The sequence below is a fragment of the Nannospalax galili genome, unplaced genomic scaffold, assembly GCF_000622305.1.
Source record: "Nannospalax galili isolate Female #2095 unplaced genomic scaffold, S.galili_v1.0 scaffold355, whole genome shotgun sequence".
NCBI classification, from domain to species: Eukaryota; Metazoa; Chordata; class Mammalia; order Rodentia; family Spalacidae; genus Nannospalax; species Nannospalax galili.
Window position 1 is genome coordinate 407,394 of NW_008336848.1, and position 6,677 is coordinate 414,070.

General features: G+C 40.7%; 1 pseudogene; it reads right to left on the reverse strand.

Annotated features, from left to right (window-relative positions):
* LOC103732640 overlaps positions 1-6,677 on the reverse strand; it is a 23,101-nt pseudogene that overhangs the window by 8,949 nt on the left and 7,475 nt on the right.

Below are 6,677 nucleotides of genomic sequence, written 5' to 3' on the forward strand. Positions count from 1 at the left end.
TAGCTATATAGACCAGACCAATCTCGATCTCACAGAGATCCTCCTCCTCTGCCTCCTGAGTGCTGGGAATAAAGGCATATACTCAGCTATGTGTATTATATATATATATATATATATATTACTTAATGGAGTTATGCCACATGGGGTCATAATACTGCCACCCAAAAACTGTAGACCACTGCACAAAAACCCCAGGCCAGGCTTGGGAAACCTCCCTTCCAGTTATTAGTCAGTATAGTTCAAGAGACTCCTGAAACAATATGAGCCATTGCTATTGTCCTTGGTTGCAGAACTTGAAGGTAAGACCCTAGTGGCTGAAGACAGAACATACTTCAGACAAGGACTTGGAGGAATCACTTAGGAACTGACCAGAAGCCTTCTCCCTGAGGACGAGCTTTCATAATATCAGAAGGGAGAAAAGCAATCAATAGCCCTACCAAATTGTAAAGCCTACAAACAACAATGATATTCCCAATGACACAATAATGGCACTTTATCTTGGGGGTAACCAACAGCTGTCTAAATGGATTTAAGTCTTGCTCAATAGAAGGGAATTCATGACTGGTACTATAAACCTAGCTCGCTACCCATGGCTGGAGAGGACATAGACCCTAGAGGACTGCTACCATTGTCCTAAACCAACATCATTTTAAATTGTGTTCTAAATACTTATCCTTATGCCCACAGATAAGTGTAGCTCTCATCACTCATCAAAGAAGCTTCTTTTTGCAGCAGATGGAGACTATTATAGAGATCCACAAGTGGTCGAAATGCAGAGAATAAGTGCCTGTGGGATGTCTAACCCCAACTGGTACATCTGCAGTGCAACCCCTACCCCTAAGACTCAAGGGGAAGTCGTGGAAGAGCAGGTAGAAAGATTGTAAGAGGCAGAGGACCAGGACACCTACTGTTAGATAGTGTCTTCTAGATATGATAGGAATGTTGCATCCATGAAATCTCAACAATATGCTTGCCTAAACAAGACTTGCATAATGACAACACCAGTTGCTATGCAAATGTGGATGGGGTAAATTTCACAAGGTTCCACCCCTAGATGAAAAGCTACAGGAAATTAATGGCTGCTGAGAGGGAGAATTAGTCTTCTCTGGGGACGAGCTCCCTGACAGGGTATCCATCCAGTCCCAAATGGTCAGCCCTAAAGACGTATACATAGGAACAACATTAAATGGATTCAGTAGGTTTTATTACACACACACACACACACACACACACACACACACACACACACACACCACAACAAAGAAGGAGAGAGATCATGAAGTGGAGAAAGACTGAGAGGGCATGGGGGGAATTGGACCAGGGAAAGGGAAGGGGGAAATGATGTAAATACAGCATTCGTGCATGGAATTCTCAGAAATTTAAATTAAAAAAGAATATTGAGCAACTATACAGACCTTTCCTGCAAATTTACTAGCAAGATCATTGGTCTTTGGATTCTGAAATTTGATATACTTATCTGTCCACCAGGTAAGTCGTCTTTAGCATCAGCACTTCTGTATGTGTGGATAAATTAAAGAATTATGCTATCTGAAAAGAAATTGAAAATTTTGTTAAAGGTGCCAGAAAGCAATTTTGCTACCCTTCAAAACGCAGACCCAGACACAGGTGAAAAATAAATTAGGGTTTTTGCAGACATTCAACACACCTACATGCCACAGATGCTGAATCCTTTTTTCCCCTTGCTAACGTTGAGCCAATTATTGAAAAGTACTCTTAAGCTCCATTTAACTCCCGCTACCCAACTGTTTCTTCAGATTGCTGGAAAGGGAGAATTTTTTTTGTGAATGAAACACAGTGTTCTGGCTTACCCTGGATAAAATACACAGCATTCAGCAAACAAGCACACAAGAAACATGCACTCAGCTGCAGAAGCTATATCCTGGGTATTGAGGTGGCTACACACTTATGAGAGGGGGCATCACAGAGGGAGGAAAAAAAATCACCTACCATTGAGCATGCTGTTGGCAATAGCACCACAAGGGATGATGGGAGTGCCATTGGGGGACTCATGGAATGGAACACAGTTGTCAGTATTCTGTGTGGAAGATGAGAAATGCTTGTGGCAAACTCTCTTTATGGACTGCTACCTGTTTTTCTCAGGCTTCCGGCTCATTTACACATGAAAATGTTGTGCTTTGGAGATATATTGCATGTATGTGGGTGTCTAGGTATTTTATTTCCCTATTAACAATACATAGCATACTAAAAATGTTTGCAGGCAAGAACTTTATCTTGCTATGCTACATATCACCTTAAGTCTACACAGAAATACATTAAAAAATCTCTTTTTGCTAAAGTGTTACTTATTCAGAGAAGTGCACATATCATGATTCTACAGCTAGATGGATTTTCACAGGGAATCCAGCCATAAAATTTCCAAGATACATTTTAAAAAGAATAATTGCTAAAAATGATGTTATCACTTCCCTAGATGGTCAGTATTGTAAAGGCTCCATGTAGCTTCTGTTGCTAATGTGCTGAATGTGAGCTACCAAGAGTAAAAACTTATATCCCAAAAGGTATATAATCAGTTAAATCAAAAGCTGTACTCAATCAAATATAGCTCAATTTCCTTTAAGTAGGATGGATAAATGATCCCAGTTATAAGACGGACAAAGGTAGTTATCAAGTGAAACAAATAGAGACCAAATCTCTTGAAATGCTGCTAGAAGGGAGAAGCAGTTGGATAGGGCTCAACTGACTGCACTGAAGGCGGACAGTGTTCTCTATTAATAATACTATCTAAACACTCAGCCTCTTCAAGTAAGAATGAAACACGTTTCTATTTTTTGAAGCCCTAGCTTTGGTTTTTTCTTTCTCTCCCATCTTTTAGACTGAAGCATCCACCTGTTTTTTCAAAAGAAAGAGAATATTACAGCAAATGGGATCCAGCCTTACCCAGATATCCTCACCCACCAGTTGGCTGTGACTGCTGGGTAGGACATATTGATAGATCTTCTGATAGAAACCATGCAATTTATAGTATATGTAAATATTACCCTGTGTAGAAGAAACTCATGAATTGAGTAAGAAATATCAACTGAACATTAATAAACATGGACAGGAATTTCTAAAATAGAAAGTAGTACACAAAGCATTAATGGAATCTTACAGTTTCTGGAAAATAGAAACCTGAATCATCTAAAAAAATAATAGACTCAGTAACTCTTTAAAAAACAAAAATACAGAGGACATATAAGTTGGGTTGGAGATGGACAAGGGGGTCTAAATATGATCAAAATACATTGCATGAAATTCTCAAAGAATCAAAACTAGGAAAAATACTTGAAAAAGAATCCTAGTTAGGAAGTCATGGTCTATACAGAATTGTTTCTCTGGCTACCCTATTTTTAATGTTTTCATAAAGGTGCCAATGCTCTTGCCTTGAAAAAAAATTATCACTAGGCTGCCGGTGCCAGTCGGCCAAAACGGACAGTACCTGAAAGGGAGAGTGAGGATTGAAAGAAAAAAAAAGGAGACAGAAAAGACGCTTCTTGGGAGGGCTCACCGTGAATACTGCAGCCTCGATTTATTTCAGTTCTGTCTTTTTATATAGAAGAACTCAATTCATTACAATTGCTGTATTTCCCCACCTGTATCTGAGGGTCAGGGAGCGGTCAGATCAAAGGCTTCTTGGATCCTTTTGTTTACCACTAATGCCTCAAGATCAGGTATTGTGAGGCTCTCCAGAAAAGTCCTTCCTCCTGAATGGGCAGGTTAAGTACTGGTTTGCATGACACAAACTCAGTAAACGAGGCTGCCAACAGCTCAATGATTAGCAGCTCTCGACATCTCCCCCTTCCTTATTTAATTTTATAACCCCAGATTATGCCATATCTGGGACAGAAGGACCGTGCCTGCCTTAGGTTGTCTTCTGCCAGAGCAAAGCCTTACCCGTCATCGGCACGTAGCTTCCATCAGCTACGCCCTGTCTTAGGTTGACTTTGTCCCAGAAGATCTTACCCGTCTTTGACTACCGGCCTCTGTTAGGGGAAGGAGCACAATCTCATATCATGCACAGCTGCCTTGACTTGCCACAGGCATAAACAACTTTACTGCCACAAGGTGAACTTTACTGCCACCAGAAGGAAACAAAGACAGGAGGAAAAGCATGTAAGGAGGCTCTCAGCCTTTTTAGAATATCTGCCGCTGCTTACAGGCTGCTTACAGGGTGGAAATGTGGAGAAAACTTTTTGTTTTTTTCTATTTTCTCTTGGCAATAACACATTGACATTGGTACAATATGCAGTTTGTCCCACAAGCACACAGTCATCTACTTGTACACACCCGGACTTATTTTAAACAAAACAAATAGGCAACCCACTTCCCAATCCAAAATAATCATCAGGCGTTTTGAAGCAGGCTGAGCAATTAACCAAGAGTCATTCACAGTCACTACTATCTCTTTTATCTCCCATATCACGGGGTGCAATGTTGTAGATCAGGAACATAAGTCCAGTGTAACTCAGCTACGATCACTTGCAGGAACATCATCATCAGCCACGTCTGTCTCCTCATCATTCTTTTCCACTTCTTTTTTCTTTGGTGCTCATCCAGCAAACCTCACCAGCCTTTCTGGCAGCCACCTGGCTCCATCAGTGTCCTGTGGAAAAACACAAACATGCCCTCTTCCCCATATAAATACAGGGTCGGGGCCATTCCATTGTCCAGTTAAAGGATCCTTCCACCTGACTTGGGCGTAGGTATCCTGTGACTGAGGATGTCACATTCTATCTGCCGCAGAGCGGTCATTTTTATCCAAATTCAAAAAGTTTAAAATTCTACTTCTTTTTTCTTTGGTGCTCATCCAGCAAACCTCACCAGCCTTTCTGGCAGCCACCTGGCTCCATCTGCGTCCTGTGGAAAAACACAAACATGCCCTCTTCCCCAAATTAATACAGGGTCGGGGCCATTCCATTGTCCAGTTAAGGGATCCTTCCACCTGACTTGGGCATAGGTATCCTGTGACTGAGGATGCCACATTCTGTCTGCCGCAGAGCGGTCATTTTTATCCAAATTCAAAAAGTTTAAAATGAAAAGAGTATGATGTAAAAGATTGCTTGGTGTCTGGGGATATAACTCCCCTTTTCTTATTTTTCGTAATTGTGTTTTTGAAGCACCATGAGCTCTTTCCACTATACCTTGTCCTTGTGGGTTATACGGTATTTCAGTTCTATGCTCAATGCCCAATTGCAAACAGAAACGTTGGAATCCCTGACTGGTATAGCCAGAGCCATTATCTGTTTTTATAACGTTAGGGATCCCAGCTATGGAAAAGCAAGCCAAGCAATGAGTTATGACATTTTTTGTAGCTTCCCCTGTTTGTGCAGTAGCCATAATAAAGCCAGAAAATGTATCTATTGTAACATGTACATACCTTTGCCTGCCAAAATCTGGAAGATGAGTAATGTCCATTTGCCACAGTTGGTTAGGCTTCAGCCCTCTAGGACTAACCCCATAATGAGGAACAATTTGTGTTTGAGGACAAGATGAGCATTGTCGCACAATTTGTCTTGCAGCTTCTTTAGTAATATGAAGTTGTTTTCTCAAACTTTGGCTATTTTGGTGATGAATGGCATGAGAATTTGTAGCTTGCTCTACCTGAGTCAATCCTATAAGCTGAGTGGCTTTATCCACCAAGGCATTCCCTAAAGCTAATGGCCCAGGAAGACCACCATGTGCTCTGAGATGTCCTATATAGCAAGGATATTTTCTAGATTTAATACTATTTTACACTTGTCTTAACAGCAAACAAATCTGAACATTCCTCGTTTCAATAAAAGGTACTGTTTCAATTTCCTGTAGAGCTCGAGCTACATAATGACTATCTGTATAGAGACTGAAGGGTGTTGAGGCCAGAAGCTGGAACACTGCAGCTACAGCGCAAGTTCCACTACCTATACTGAAGCAGGGGAAGTTTGAAAAGAATAACTTTGCCCATAAATCACATAAGCTATGTGTTCATTAGAAGAACCATCAGTAAATACATACCGTCGTAGCCTGGGGGATGGGACCTTAACTATCTTTGGAAATACCAACTCATGCATATTAGCAAATTGTAAAAATTTATCCTTGGGATAATGATTCTCTATCTGACCTATATAATTTGCAAATGCAATTGCCCATGAATCTACATTTTGAAACAACCACAGCAATTGCACCTCAGTGTAAGGAACAACAATTTGAGCAGGCTTGGATCCAAAGTACTGACATGATTCAGGAAGTAATTGTTGGACCAAGGCCGCTACAGCTTCATAATAAGGATTAATTACTTTGACTGGAGATACTGGTAGATGCACCCAAAGAAGAGGGCCATCCTGCCAGAGTACAGCTGTAGGGGCGTGAGTGGTAGAAAAAACACAGCCCTTCCAGGGCCAGCTATAATCTACATAGGTAATTTGTTGTTGTTCAATAGCATTTTCTACTAATTGTAAAGCTTGAAGAGCATTAGGAGTAATTACCCTGCTAGAGTTGGGATCCGAATCTCCTTTTAACATATCAAATAAAGGCTTCAACTCCCCTGTGGTAAGCATCAGATGGGGACAAAGCCAATTTATGTCTCCTAACAACCTTTGAAAATCATTTAACGTTCTTATATTATTCTTCCTAGCTTGTATTTTTTGACGTTTAATTTTTTGGGGATACAGCAGTTTTCC